At 34.4% G+C, this 13,857-nt stretch overlaps 1 long non-coding RNA gene across 2 annotated transcripts in view; it reads left to right on the top strand.

Moving 5' to 3' along the window:
* The window catches only part of LOC149193645 (uncharacterized), a 51,325-nt gene extending 39,597 nt beyond the window's left edge, over window positions 1-11,728 (top strand). For both annotated transcript variants that reach the window (XR_016254971.1, XR_016254970.1), the window contains one exon: window positions 11,431-11,728. This is a non-coding gene — a long non-coding RNA (uncharacterized LOC149193645). The remainder of the gene's footprint in view (window positions 1-11,430) is intronic.
* The last annotated feature ends 2,129 nt before the right edge of the window (window positions 11,729-13,857 follow it).

Here is a 13,857-nt window from a genome sequence, read left to right as displayed (position 1 = left end):
AACATAATTGTGCAATTACACCTCTTTGCTCCTTTTTTAGAAGCTTTGTCATGCCATTAGAGCTGATTATCTTTCCTGGTTTCCCTGCAATACCCCTTAATTCAACTTCCTTTCCTTCCACAGAAAATTTCATGAAAGGTTCTTGAAAATTAAAAGCTATTGTACCCAAGGATTGTAGCCATTGGACTCCTAGTACAACATCAGCACCTCCCATTGGAATGGAAAGCATTGGGCTAGTCAATACATATTCTCCCATGGATAGCTTGATATTATGGCACTTTCCAGAACAATTTATTGTTCCTCCATTTGCAATCATCACTTGACACTCTGGTGCTGGATATAGGAAGCAATTCAATTCTTTTGCTACCCTACAATGAATAAAATTGTGGGTGCTTCCTGAATCAATCAACACTATTACCTTTTTCTTCTTGATTTGTCCTTCTATCTTGATGGTTTGAGGAGTGGTAATTCCCGCCAATGCATTACAAGATATGGTCGGATTTATTTGTTCTTCATCTAGGCTTTGTTCCTGGAATATATCCTCTTCTTTTGACCTTTCTTGCTCCTTTTCTTCTTCCTCTTCACAATCTATGTAGAATAATTTCTTCTCAGCACACTTATGACCTTTTGTGTATTTGCTATCACAATTGTAACAAAGCCCTTTTGCTCTTTTTTCTTCCAATTGTTGTGGTGTCAACCTTGTAGGTTGTGGAAGACTATGGGCAACAACACTTCCGTCTTTATAGTTGTGAATGGTATGCTTCCTAGTTGCCATAATTTTGCTTTCCATTTTTCTTGCTAACCTGAATGCCTTCTCTAATGAATTAGGTTCCCAAAGGCGCACATCATGTTGGATATTATCCTTTAAAGACCCTATGAACACATCAATCCTATGCTCCTCTGGAATATCTTTTACCCTTATGTTCAATTTTTGGAACTCCTCAATGTGCTCCATTATTGAACCCTTTTGTTTGAGACTTATCAATTGGCTAAAAAAAGTGTTGCTTTTTGTATTCTCATAATGTGCTATCAATTCTTCTGTAAAAATTGCCCAAGTGATAAATTGTTTACGAGAACAAAGCCATTGATACCATACAAACTGATTTGGTTCCAAATATAAAGTTGCCATACGTACCTTTTTTGTGTTTTGCACATTATTGAGATCGAAGAATTGCTCCATCTGTAATATCCATGTGGCGGGATCCTTGCCATCAAACTTCCTCATATCGATTTTTGGAACATGGTGAGTCTTTGATCCAACATTAGAATCTATGGAATCATGATTAACATTTCTTTTGTTCTCATCATGAGTTTCCTTTAGTACTCTTTCACCCTTAGTGACCATTTCTTATATCAACTTGTTCATATTTATCTTCAATTCTTCCATCTTATCATCCATGCCATCAATTTTAGCGTCCATGCCATTCACCTTAGCTTCCATGCCATCCATCTTAGCTTCTACGCCTTTCTTTAAACAGTCCATCTTAGCTTCTACACCTTTGTTTAAAACATCCATCTTAGCTTCTACCTCTTTCTTTAAACCATCCATCTTAGCTTATACCTCTTTCTTTAAACCATCCATCTTAGATTCTGTTCCTTTTTGTGCAAGGGACAGTTGTTGCACTTGGTCTTGTAATTTTGATATATCATGTTGCATTTCTTCCTCTTCTTCATGAGTCATGCTAGAGCTTTCAGGTTCCTTACTAGGTGTTTGCATTTTCTTTCCTTGGGACATCAGTTATCGATAATAATGCTCTACTATGCCCTTTGAATTCCTTCAAAATAAATTTTCAAACCAAGCTTAAGAAAAAATTTAAAAAAATCTACACACCTTTTTTCACTTTGTAGGAGCTTGATGTTGCCTCTGATGTATCTCTGTACTTTCCAATCATCTAGTTTTGAAATTGTGACCTATAGTAGCTCTCCGTGTCCTCTTTCCAATGCCACCAGTCTGATCCAAATTGGATTCTCCAAGAAAGAGTTATGCACAATCTCCCAAGATGACCTGATTATAGACCTTTCCAGAAGTGTGAACTTGTATGAAGTGCCACGTGTACAATTTTCGACCTTTGGTTCTGAAAAGGATATACAAGAGACTACAGTCCGTCCTATTTCTGTACCTTCTTATGAAATTTCAATCCGATCCTCAGAGAGAAAGTTATGACGATTTTCCCTAGGTCACCTGTTTTGAATGTAATTCAGGAGTCTGTAAAAAGACCAACTTCCTCAGAGCATATCTCCGCAAATATCGCGCGAAAAGATCTGAAATTCGGACCCAAGGTTCAGCGCGATTTCTTCTCAAATGTTTTTTTTTTGTGACTTCTGAAACGTCATAGAAAAAACGTTATAGCGAAAATACCACGATGACCTGTTTGGAGCAGCAAAATCCTAGAATCCAAAGCTCTGATACCAAATGTTATGAAACCAACTCAAGAAAAGATAGAAAAGAAAGATCAACGCCTTAGAATTCAGCCTCTTCGAGGGGGCAACCTCCTTTACATTACATAAATGAACAATTCTTGGATGATACAAATGACAAAACCTCCTTTCTATATATAGGAGTCGAAGGAGTCACAATATAATCCAGCCGACCTAACAATAATAATATAAAGCCACAAAAATAACAATAGAGGGATTCTATGGGGCACAGAAATAACAATATGGGGGTAATAGGGGCACAGCAATATAAATAAGGGGTATAACTACAATAGTAATGGGGTAATCACTAGTATTATAGGGACCCAACACATGCGGTTTTGCGGTTGTGGAGTAGGAAGTATGCTATTCTCTGATAGAAAATCACGGTATTTCTTTGCTTGTAGCTTGTAGCTACCTCTTGGCAATGTTAAATGGCCTTAAAACCCTTCCTAAGCTTCCATCAGGCTCGAGGGTGGGACCAAGTTCTGGGTTTCCATGACCACCCTGCTATAGGTAAAAGAAAAACATTTCTTTCCTCCTAGGGTTTGATAGCTCTATATTTCTTCGATTATCACTCTTAGTGATTGCATTAACCCCTCAGTGATTACATTAACCCCCCTTCCATTTGCATCTTGTGGAGGTACAAAGTGGACTCGTTTCTGTGAAGAAATTTCTTCTATATTGGATCTATCAATTCTCCTGATGGTAGCTCACACTCTCAATTTCACTTTCAACTTCAACCATGGGTAGATGCAAAAATATCAATTGCTTTATTTACGAATATTTTGGTATTTTTCTCTTGGGTTGTTTGGATGTTTTTAGTTTTTAAGAATTGAAATATTGTCTGTTGTTGTCTAGGATAATTGAAATAAGACTAGTATGCATATGAACTTCATGTTATGCATATTAATGAAGTTTCCAACTGTCCAATACCTGTGTGAATTGGAGATTTGATTTTCATCCATCTATGTTTTACCGGGTTTATAATTTCCGACTTATATGTCTTGCTAATTTGACATAAATTAATGGTGATTATGCTTAAGTGATTTAGCATTGTAATTGAAGAAGATAAGGGTTGTTTCGTTGTTGTATTTAGAGCTGTAATTGTTTGTGTTCATATCTGGCCTAGAAGGCTGAAACTTATTAGAACATTTTGGTATTTTTCTCTTGGGTTGTCTGGATGTTTGTAGTTGGTAAGAATTGAAATATTGTTAGTATGCATATGAACTTCATCTTATGCATATTAATGAAGTTTTCAGCTGTCTAATACCTGTGTGAATTGGATATTTTACTTTCAACCATCTATGTTTTTCAGGGTTTATAATTTCCAACTTATATGTCTTGCTAATTTGACATAAATTAATGGTGATTATGCTTAAGTGATTTAGCATTGTAATTAAAGAAGATAAGCATTGTTTTGCTGTTGTATATAGCACTCTGATTGTTTGTGTTCATATCTAGCCTAGAAGGCAGAAACTTATCAGAACATTTTGTTGTTTTTCTCTTGGGTTGTCTGGATGTTTGTAGTTGTTAAGAATTGAAATATTGTCAGTATGCATATGAACTTCATCTTATGCATATTAATGAAGTTTTCAGCTGTCCAATACCTATGGGAATTGGAGATCCGATTTTCAGCCATCTATGTTTTTCAAAGTTTATAATTTCCGACTTATATGTCTTGCTAATTTGACATAAATTAATGGTGATTATGCTTAAGTGATTTAGCATTGTAATTGAAGAAGATAAGGGCTATTTTGTTGTTGTATTTAGCGCTGTGATTGTTTATGTTCATATCTAGCCTAGAAGGTTGAAACTTATCAGAACATTTTGGTATTTTTCTCTTGGGTTGTCTGGATGTTTGTAGTTGTTAAGAATTGAAATATTGTCTGGGTTGTATAAGATAGAGATGGCATTTCTATTTTACACTAATTTCTGTTTGTATAGAAATTTCTATATGCCTCAAAGAACTTCAAAAATTTCTACTTTGGCCTCTTTCTATCTTTGTTACACTTAAGTTATCCAATCTTATTCCTCTAGGCTTTCCAACTAGAGAGTCTTCGTTGCCCTTGACTCCTAACTTTGGAAATGAACAATATCAGGTTTGTTGAGGCCTTTAAGTTCAAACTCCTATATGATAACTACCGTTGATTTACCACACACTCAAATGTGGGTTTGATCTTTGTGTCCCTTTGCATGTGACAAAGTAACCACCAAGTTGCCTTGTTACCAGCTATGCATTAAACCTTTTATTTCTTTTGCATCACACCCCCTTGAAATGTATGCCAATGCCAATAGGAGACCTATCTTATACTCCAGTTCCATCTTTTGATTTAATGCTCAATAAGACAACCTTTATCAATGCCTTTACCATTAAAAATTTGTGCTACCTATAGTGTGATTGTCATACAAAGGTTCAAGGCAGAGCCTCTTAATAGTAGAACTAAGGTGTGGACTAGGGTTTCTCTCTAGAGTCTGAGATTGTATTCCCTTTTTCCTAAAGGGTAATGTAGAAACCTAAAGGGCCATGGCAGCAAGCTACAACTCTCAAAATGAGAGCATTTTGGCTTCTAGATCCATAGGAGTGGAACTGCTTCGATACCACTAATATGGAACCAAATCCAAGTTTGAGTGTTGTTCTAAATTACTACTTCTTTTCCTTTGTAATGTTGTTTCAAACTGGATTCAATTGATCTTTACTTTCTATTATTTTCTCTTGAATTTCCTTTAGTGAGAACAAAGGGATTCCTTTGTTCACTGCCTCTGTGAGCAGACATAGGGTTGGTTTCTATTGCACTTCTCAAGCACATGCTCCTGGGTAGATCTTTCCTTCCATTGGTAGCTACTTTTTTTTCATGTTCACTTCTTTTCTTGAGTTATTATGTTGCCTTTCATCATAATTCCATATCATAATTCCAATTAAAATTCAATTTAGTTTATAATTTAGCTTCTACTATGAAACCAATCAACATATTGCATCCTTAAAACATTCACATATCCAAGCTTGAGTGTTGTTCTAAATTACTACTTCTTTTCCTTTGCAATGTTGTTTCAAATTGGATTCAATTGATCTTTACTTTTTATTATTTTCTCTTGAATTTCCTTTAGTGAGAACAAAGGGATTCTTTTATTTACTGCCTTTGTGAGTAGACAGAGGGTTGATTTCTATTGCACTTCTTAAGCACATGCTCCTGGGCAGATCTTTCCTTCCATTGGTAGCTACTTTTGTTTCATGTTCACTTCTTTTCCTGGGTTATTATGTTTCCTTTCATCATAATTCCAGATCATAATTCCAATTCAAATTCAATTTAGTTTATAGTTTAGCTTCTACTATGAAACCAATCAACATATTGCATCCTTACAAAATTCACATTGCGAATATTATGTTGACTTTCATCATAATTACAATTCAAATTCAACTACCCAATAGAGCGAATAGAAATGAACAAGTCCCAAACAGAAATGAACGTTGGAATGAACAATGCACAGTGTAATCACTGAATGAAACCCTAAACCCCACCATAACCTGCTGAACCGGTTTTAATAAGTAGCCAACACATCATTTCATGCGTGGGACAGGTGTTACAAAATTCACATTGCAATAGCGGTTACAAAAGTTAATTCATGCCACCCCTATGCTTGATGGCCTCCATTTCTTGCATTGCCCAGAATTGTTGAGTCTCCTCCCTCACCCAAGTATGGTGGAATACCCGAGATTGGTTGATTAGGATGTGCTTGAATGTTACCATATCCTTGACTCTAATTTCCTCCTTGTAGCCATGGAGGGACTGAGTAACCCAAGTGTTCACTTGTGTTACTAACTCCAGCACTGGGTGCAAGGGTCATATAAACATAGTTTGGATTTAAACCTACATTGGTAGGGGTATATGAGGTGGGAAGAACCCCTGGCTGATAGTGGGGGACTTCGATGTTAATCAACTCTTGGTATGATGGTGTGTGCTCTGCAATGTGGTCCAGTGTATTGGACATCATCCTATTTGCCTCAAACTGTCTTGGACCATAGACTTCCATGCTTGTCACCCCTCCTCGTCTTTCCAACACTTCTTGAACCTTTCTTTCCTCCCTCTCTTTCCTTGCCAATTGTTTTTTATGTTCCTTATCTTCCCTTGATTTTTGTCTTTCCATCCTTCCTCTGTTCGAGCTTCTGCTGCTGCAATCCTTACAGCTCTCTTATCCTTGGAAAACTCCTTCTTTCTCTTTTTAGTTTCATGAATTTCATTTTATTTTTTTTATGTTTAAACTCAAACAATAAATTCATATAATCTTGAGATGTGAGCAACTGTGAACTCCTCCCCGAACGAAGACAATCTATAGTTGAGTGCTTTGATAAGGCCTTCACTCTCTCTACTGGTAGCTTTAGGAATGCACCAAGTAATCTACGATTTTCCCCTTGCTCCCTAGGATCTCACACTTGTATTCCAGCCTCTAGTATAGCTGATTGGCCCCCATTATCTTCTTCAGGTACCTCATGTTGAACAAGCTCCTCTTCCAGTGAACCATTGTCCATAAAATAATGAGCAAGTTCGGTGTTCAACTCTGATGGTTGTGAAGGCATGTCCATGCTTTCCTCATTGGTGGTAGAGACATTATGTGGGTTGATATTCATCATAGCCTCTGCCAACCATGATGGTGGGCTTACCTGGGTTGGCATTCTCAATTGTTCATTGTTTAATCATGTTGCATTACCATTTGAAATCAAGTTTGCATTTTCATCCACTTCATCAACTGCCTCATATGGAATATCACATGCAGAATTTTACGTGGTTCAGTAGGTGTGATAGCCTCCATGACATTGATAGTTGGTTCATGACTGAAATGTGTCTCATTCACATGTCCATCATCATCACCACATAAGTGCCCTTCATAAAGGTACATTATACCTTCAGCAGTAGAAACATCTTCTTGGGCATCAACATGGTCTTGTAAGTTCTCTGCTTCTTGACCTTCCACAGAAAATGCTTGGCTACAACAAGTATCATGCACAAGAGCATCAACATTAAGTGGCCATATACTAGTCCTCCTAAATCTAGCCTTGATATTAGAAAGTGTGAGAGCTGTTTTTAATGCTTTACTTGCAAGCTCAGCTAGCTCAAGCCTCTTTACTTCCACCCTTGGATTCTTTGCCATCCACGGAGCTCGCTTGATCCTAAAATAATTCTTGAAAGGCCCAAACACGCTGACATCAAGGGGTTGCAATCTGTGAGTGGTATGAGCCGGTAATATTAATAGGTCAATGCCAAAATTGTTGGCCTCCTCAATTGTCTGCAAAGCCATGTGGCTTCCATGGCAATCTAAAACTAGTAGGTGTTTGTTTTCAGGCGAGACACCACCTGGTACAGATGTAGCAAAATGACAAAGCCAATTCAGGAATAGTTCCTTTGTCATCCATGCATGGGGATGTGCTGCCATGCATGCACCTGGTTCACAGTTTTGTATATAGTTTTTTAGTTGTGTTTTACATTTGAATAGGTAAAATCCTGGGATTGAAGAACCAATTGCATTGACACAAGAAAGTATAGTGATCCACTCCCTGCTCTTAGGCAAAATCTTAGGCACATTTCTGCTCCCTCTTTTGGCAATTACCCGCATACCACAATTCCTTCCTGATTGTAAGCCTGTTTCATCATAGTTCCATATATGGTCTGAGGCATATGAGTGTTGCTCATATGCAACAAAAAGAGTGTTATGGAACTTGGACACAATTGCAGGGCATAGATTTAAAGCCCTGTCTCTGTCAAGGCCCTTAACTATACGTAGCACAAGGTCTGGATGCCTTTTTTTAAATCCACTCCACCATGATTTACCACCCATATTTGAAGGGGTTTTGCCTCGCCTAACAGATTTGAGCTACTGTGGATTTAAGTTGTATAATCTCTAACCCATGTCCCAATTAGGCCATCTCCTTACACCACTCAAGCACCTCGGCCTCCTCCTCTTCAGTCATAACTATAGCAGGCCCTCTACGCTTTGTATTAGTCAACCCATTTATCCAATAATGTATGTTAGAGGAAGCAATACCATGCTTTTTTGTAGAGGCATAGATTGAATATCCATTAAACTCGATGTCATCAATTGCAACCTACATGTCTTGCTTTGTCCAGCCTCTGATGGCACTGATTTTCTTTGTTGAACTTGCACCTTGCACTATGGTTGAAGGCGGCTCTATGGTTGATGGTGGGATAGCATGATCTGCAACCACAATGTCCTTTTCAATGAAATTACTGGGTGCATTGTGAGCATTCACATCACCTGCCCTATCCTCATCTGATGAAGTGGACCATAGTTGGGCCCCCCTCGCCCCTCACCTCGTCTTGTTCCTTGTACAATCTACAATAGAAAATCTTGGCATGGCTGCAACAACCTGCAAAGTGACCACCAAATTCTGATTTTAAAAAACTATATTAGAAAACAAGGAAATTCATTGGCCTTTGCAATTAATGAGCAACAACAATCAGTGCTTTATCTATATATTGTAGCTGAATACATCTCGGATATGAAAATAATTATTAGAAGGGTTTAAAGTTCTTTATTTGATTCTTAGATGATTTTTATGAGTTATCAGGAAGAGCTATTCCTTTTTAATTTTATAACAGGTTTGACATAAGACAATTTCTTTAACCCAACTATTTTGTTGTGTCCTCAAATGATTGTTTCTGGGAACTGGCATGTCTTTCTTCAATGAAACCAACAACAAGTTTAAGAATGTTTGTTGTTTAACATGATTTTGTCATGAGAAAAGGGTCAGGTGGTATCTTTTAAGGGATTCATTCAGTGATCTAAGCTAACATGTTTAGCTCTAAAGAGTTAGTAAATAAACACTTAAGTAAGGGAGAGGTGAGGAACGAAGTGATCCGGTCCTGCTTATGCTAATAAGAAGTCTTAATAGTGGTAACGTACTTAAGTAAGGGAGAGGTGAGAAACGAAGTGATTTGGTCCTGATCATGCTGATAAGAAGTCCTAATAGTGGTAGCTACTCTACCAAGCTCTTAATTCAGTAAGTAGCTACTCTAACTCTGACATTTTACGGTTTTGGAGTTTATTATTGGAGAAAATGCTAGGTTCGGGCCAAAAAGAAGGGAGACACTAACCAAACTATCTCCTCTTGCACCATTTCATGGTCAAAATTCAAGCCTTTATTTTGCTCAATAATTGAAGTTGTAAGTGTTTAGTAATAATTGGCTACCCCAAATAAGAAAATACAATGTTATTTAGTGCAAAAAAGACAAACTAGTACTAACTCAAAAATGAATCACACAACCAACTGCAACATTGGGTGCAAAGTGATTTCTAATTTGCAAGAAACCATAGCCCTGCTTTCCAATGCAAAATAAGCTTCTATTAACTCAAATGAGAGGCACTGTTATGTTGATTTGGCTATCTTTTGACATGACTTGACTTGGTTTGGACCTTTGTATGTGAGCTCTCGAAGTCATGTGTGCATCCATAGCTCAATGATGGTTTTCTTAGCACATTCACACTTTGTGTGGAGAGAGAGAATTATGCCTTTGGACCAGTTGATGATGATGTAGCCTTCAAAGGGGTTACATACATAATTGAAGTTGGATTGATCATGATCTATCAACACAATTTTAGTGATTCATTTACCACATCTAAAGGTCATTGTTGAGAATTTAAAATATATCCATTTCTCAGGCGTTTTATCTTGTAGCATGTTGGGTTCTTGAGTTTTCCAAGTCTCTTTTATGTTTTATTGCTAATAGACATCGTAATGGAGACCCACACATGAAGGTAAACTTTGTGTGAAACGATAATTGCATTTTTGGCAGTATTTAAGATATTACAGAGAATTACATGCACATTAGATTTGAAAGATCATTCGATGCTTTGTTAACTCATTGACATGTTACAAAGTGAAAGAAAACACATCTTCTTTTTAAACACCTAGACCTGTATTTGAAAAATGACTTATTCATAGGAAAATTGGACAAATCAGTTTTTTTATCAAACCTGGTGCATATATTGTTGTACCATAGATCCGCCAAATTTAATTTAGAATGTCATAATATCATATTCTGAAATGTTATTTTTGTAGAATGTCATAATATCATATTATGAAATGTTATTTCTGTAGAATGTCATAATATCATATTCTGAAATGTTAAGTCTACAGAAATAACAATAGCATAAAATTAGATAGAGGGATGCTAACGGCTAGGCACAATAACTCTATTTGCTATTATAGTAGTCTGATATTGAGTTGCAGGGTCAGATTTGAGGTGCATTGTAATGGCTTTAGTACCTGAGGCTATTTGTCTTTGCTCTTTGAAAGGATATTCTTTGCTATTATAAGAGTCTGATATTGAGTTACAGGTTCAAATTTGAGGTTATAGTGGCAATGAAATTGGTTTTTAAATCAGTAAATCAGTAATGAAATTAGCTATAATGGCTTTAATTTACCTTTGTTTTTCAATAGAAATAACATTATTCATTATTTAACAAAAATGGTAACTTTATTCAATAAAAACCTACCTGTATGTCTCCAACAACTAATGAATAGAATGAATGTAACACTGTGCACACACTCAATTTGTATGTTTCCAACAACTTTTGAATAGAATGAATGTAACAGTGTCTGAACACTTTAATTGCATATCTCCAATAGTTAATGAGTAAAATGAATGTCTGAAATGAAAATGAGTAAGAGTTGATGTTTTATAGTTTTTCATATGGAATTTAATTGGTAGGGAAGTTTGGCATAGATTGCCATCTCCCAAATTCAAATGTGTGGCTTGGATTGATTTGTACATGATCAAATGGTTGATAATATTTGAAGGTTGATCCATGTGTTTTCCTGTTTTTAATTCCTGAATTGAAAAGTCTGGTGTGTTGGTGACATTTATTGAGAATGTTGAGAATTGAATGTTGTCATTTATTGTCTTTAATCCTGAATGAAATGTTGTCATTTATAATAGGTTGAATGGTTAAATACACATGTACATATAGCTGACACACATTTCACCTATTCTTGTGCAGGTATTACTGTGCAATGGGATGTGTTGCTCTAGTGGCAAGGTCACTGTTTGATGGAATAGGTGTACTCCTGAATAGAATTCAATGGAATGTTTTGTAGTGCATTTTGCCTTATTTAGTAATTTAGAGCTAGAGATATTTGGGACATTATGTCTTCTCAATATGTGATGTTAAAGTTTGGTATTTGACACGTGTTAGCCTAGTCAGCTTGTAGGTCCATTTTGAACTAAATTATATAACTTATATAATATAAAATATTTATGTACAAATTTTTTTATGATTTATGAATATTTTAGATAAAGATCTGAGACTAGTACTATAACTAATATTAATCTCTGCACAACTATAGAAAACTCTCCTCCATAAAATTCCTTATATTTTTTTTCACATAGGCAAAAACAGTCCATAAACATCCATACGTACTGTATGGATTGGACTTGCACAACTACACGCAGTGATCTTATCTTTTTCCATTTATTCGATAAATTTTTATTTTGTCCTATTAAGAATGTATTTATGGTGGAATAGGTTTATTTTGACTGCAGATCTATCATGCTTTGGGGAGCGATCGAATTCTTTGGGATTAAAATAATTATTACACCTCAAAGAATTTGTATACGGTCTCTTGTAAATTTGGAATTAATATGAATTAATATTAATAAATATATATATATATATATATAAATTTTAAATAAAAATAAAAATTATACATATTATTTTTAATATTAACATTTTTATGGATTTGGAGTATACTTTAAAACTATTTTTATTTGGTAAGGATTTCTGTTTTTAAGACATAAAGAAATAAGTTAACGGCCCAAGATTTAGAGGCATGTAGCAAGAGTGAAAGCCTACCTCAGCTAGTTATTCTAGGTGGTGTGGTTTTCCTTCAATAATGGGGATGAATCAGCGTGCATTCCTCAGTTAGTCGCCAGAAATGGTTGTCCTCACTGCCGGTTTGACTACTAAATTATGATAGATTTTCCAGCATATGAAAAAAAAAACATTAACACAAAGCCATCACTGCATATTACATATTCATCACTACAACGATTTTATTCCATTTGTTGTGCAAATTACCTTTTGAATGGGTGGTGAATAGTTGGATTCATATTTTACTCAACAAACATTACCTTGTCATTAACAACATTTATAATATTTAAATACATTGGGCAACATGAACCAAAATTTACTAAGCTAGTAGACTTAGAACCTTTGAGTTATTTTTCACTGTTAAATAATGCAATAAACGTAAATATTTATTATTTCATTATCTTCTGTGTTCATTTAAAGTGAAATGATATCTGAAGTACGGATCTAACATGATGGATCTAACATGATTCGAGAAAGATCAAATTTTTTTAGGGGCAAACTTCTTTAGAGTGCAAAATACAATGTGTTATTTTTCACTGTTTAAATTGTATTTTTGAATGGTAAATAGAGTATATATAGAACTAAATAAACTTACTTTTTTCATGATATATACATTTTTTTATTATAACCCATATTATTTTTCTATTTATAACATAATCTCTAATTTTTAATTTATTTTAAAAGGGAAATGGACAAACAAACTTACACATCTCCTCATACTAAGTTGTAGAATGACTCTGGCTCAAAAGCTTAATAAATTATATGAAATATTTATTATTCTTTTGAAAAAATTGATATGTGTTTATTATAAAAAAAATATGAGTTTAAATTTAAAGAGATAAGGGATATGTAATTTTATTTTATAAGAAGTTAAGGGTTTAAATTTAAAGAGATAAGGGATATGTATTTTTATTAAATTTAGGGGTTTATTATTGTGTGGCGATTTGTATTTAGTTTACAATCAAAATTGTTTAGAGAATTAATCTTTTTTCTTTAAAAGGAAAGTTTATACGCTTATTAAATGTTTAAAGTGAAAATGAATTTAATTTTTTTTTAATGTTGAATAGTATATTAATATTTATAATAATAATTAAAAAAATCTTATTCTTGAATTTATTCTTCTTTTTAAAATGAAATCTTTTATGGAAATGGATTTAAAAGATAAATTAAAAATAGATCTTCTTATGTTGAATTGCATATTAAAACTTATAATGATATTTTTTTAAACAAAACATTTTTATACATAAATTTAATATATTATATAAAAATAAACTTAAAAAATAAATTTAAAATATTTTTCTTTATGACAAATTACACATTAAAAATTATAATAATTCACAATCACAATTATTAGAATTATAATAAATTGTTGAATAAATCATTTTACATTAAGGTAGAAATAATGTTTAAACATTTACAATAATACATAGCAAAAGTGAAAAATCTTAGACACCAACTTAATGAATAGAGTGAAGATGAACTAAAAAATAGACGAGCTAAAAAAATAAATTTTATGAAAAATTATATCTTAGAATTTATAATAATTCACAACCCTAT

Source organism: Pinus tabuliformis, chromosome 2_2, assembly GCF_031772625.1.
Source record: "Pinus tabuliformis cultivar Carrire ecotype Pingquan chromosome 2_2, CPIR1, whole genome shotgun sequence".
In the NCBI taxonomy this organism is placed as follows: domain Eukaryota; kingdom Viridiplantae; phylum Streptophyta; class Pinopsida; order Pinales; family Pinaceae; genus Pinus; species Pinus tabuliformis.
Note: the sequence above shows the minus strand (reverse complement) of the source record. Positions and strands in the feature narration are given on the sequence as shown.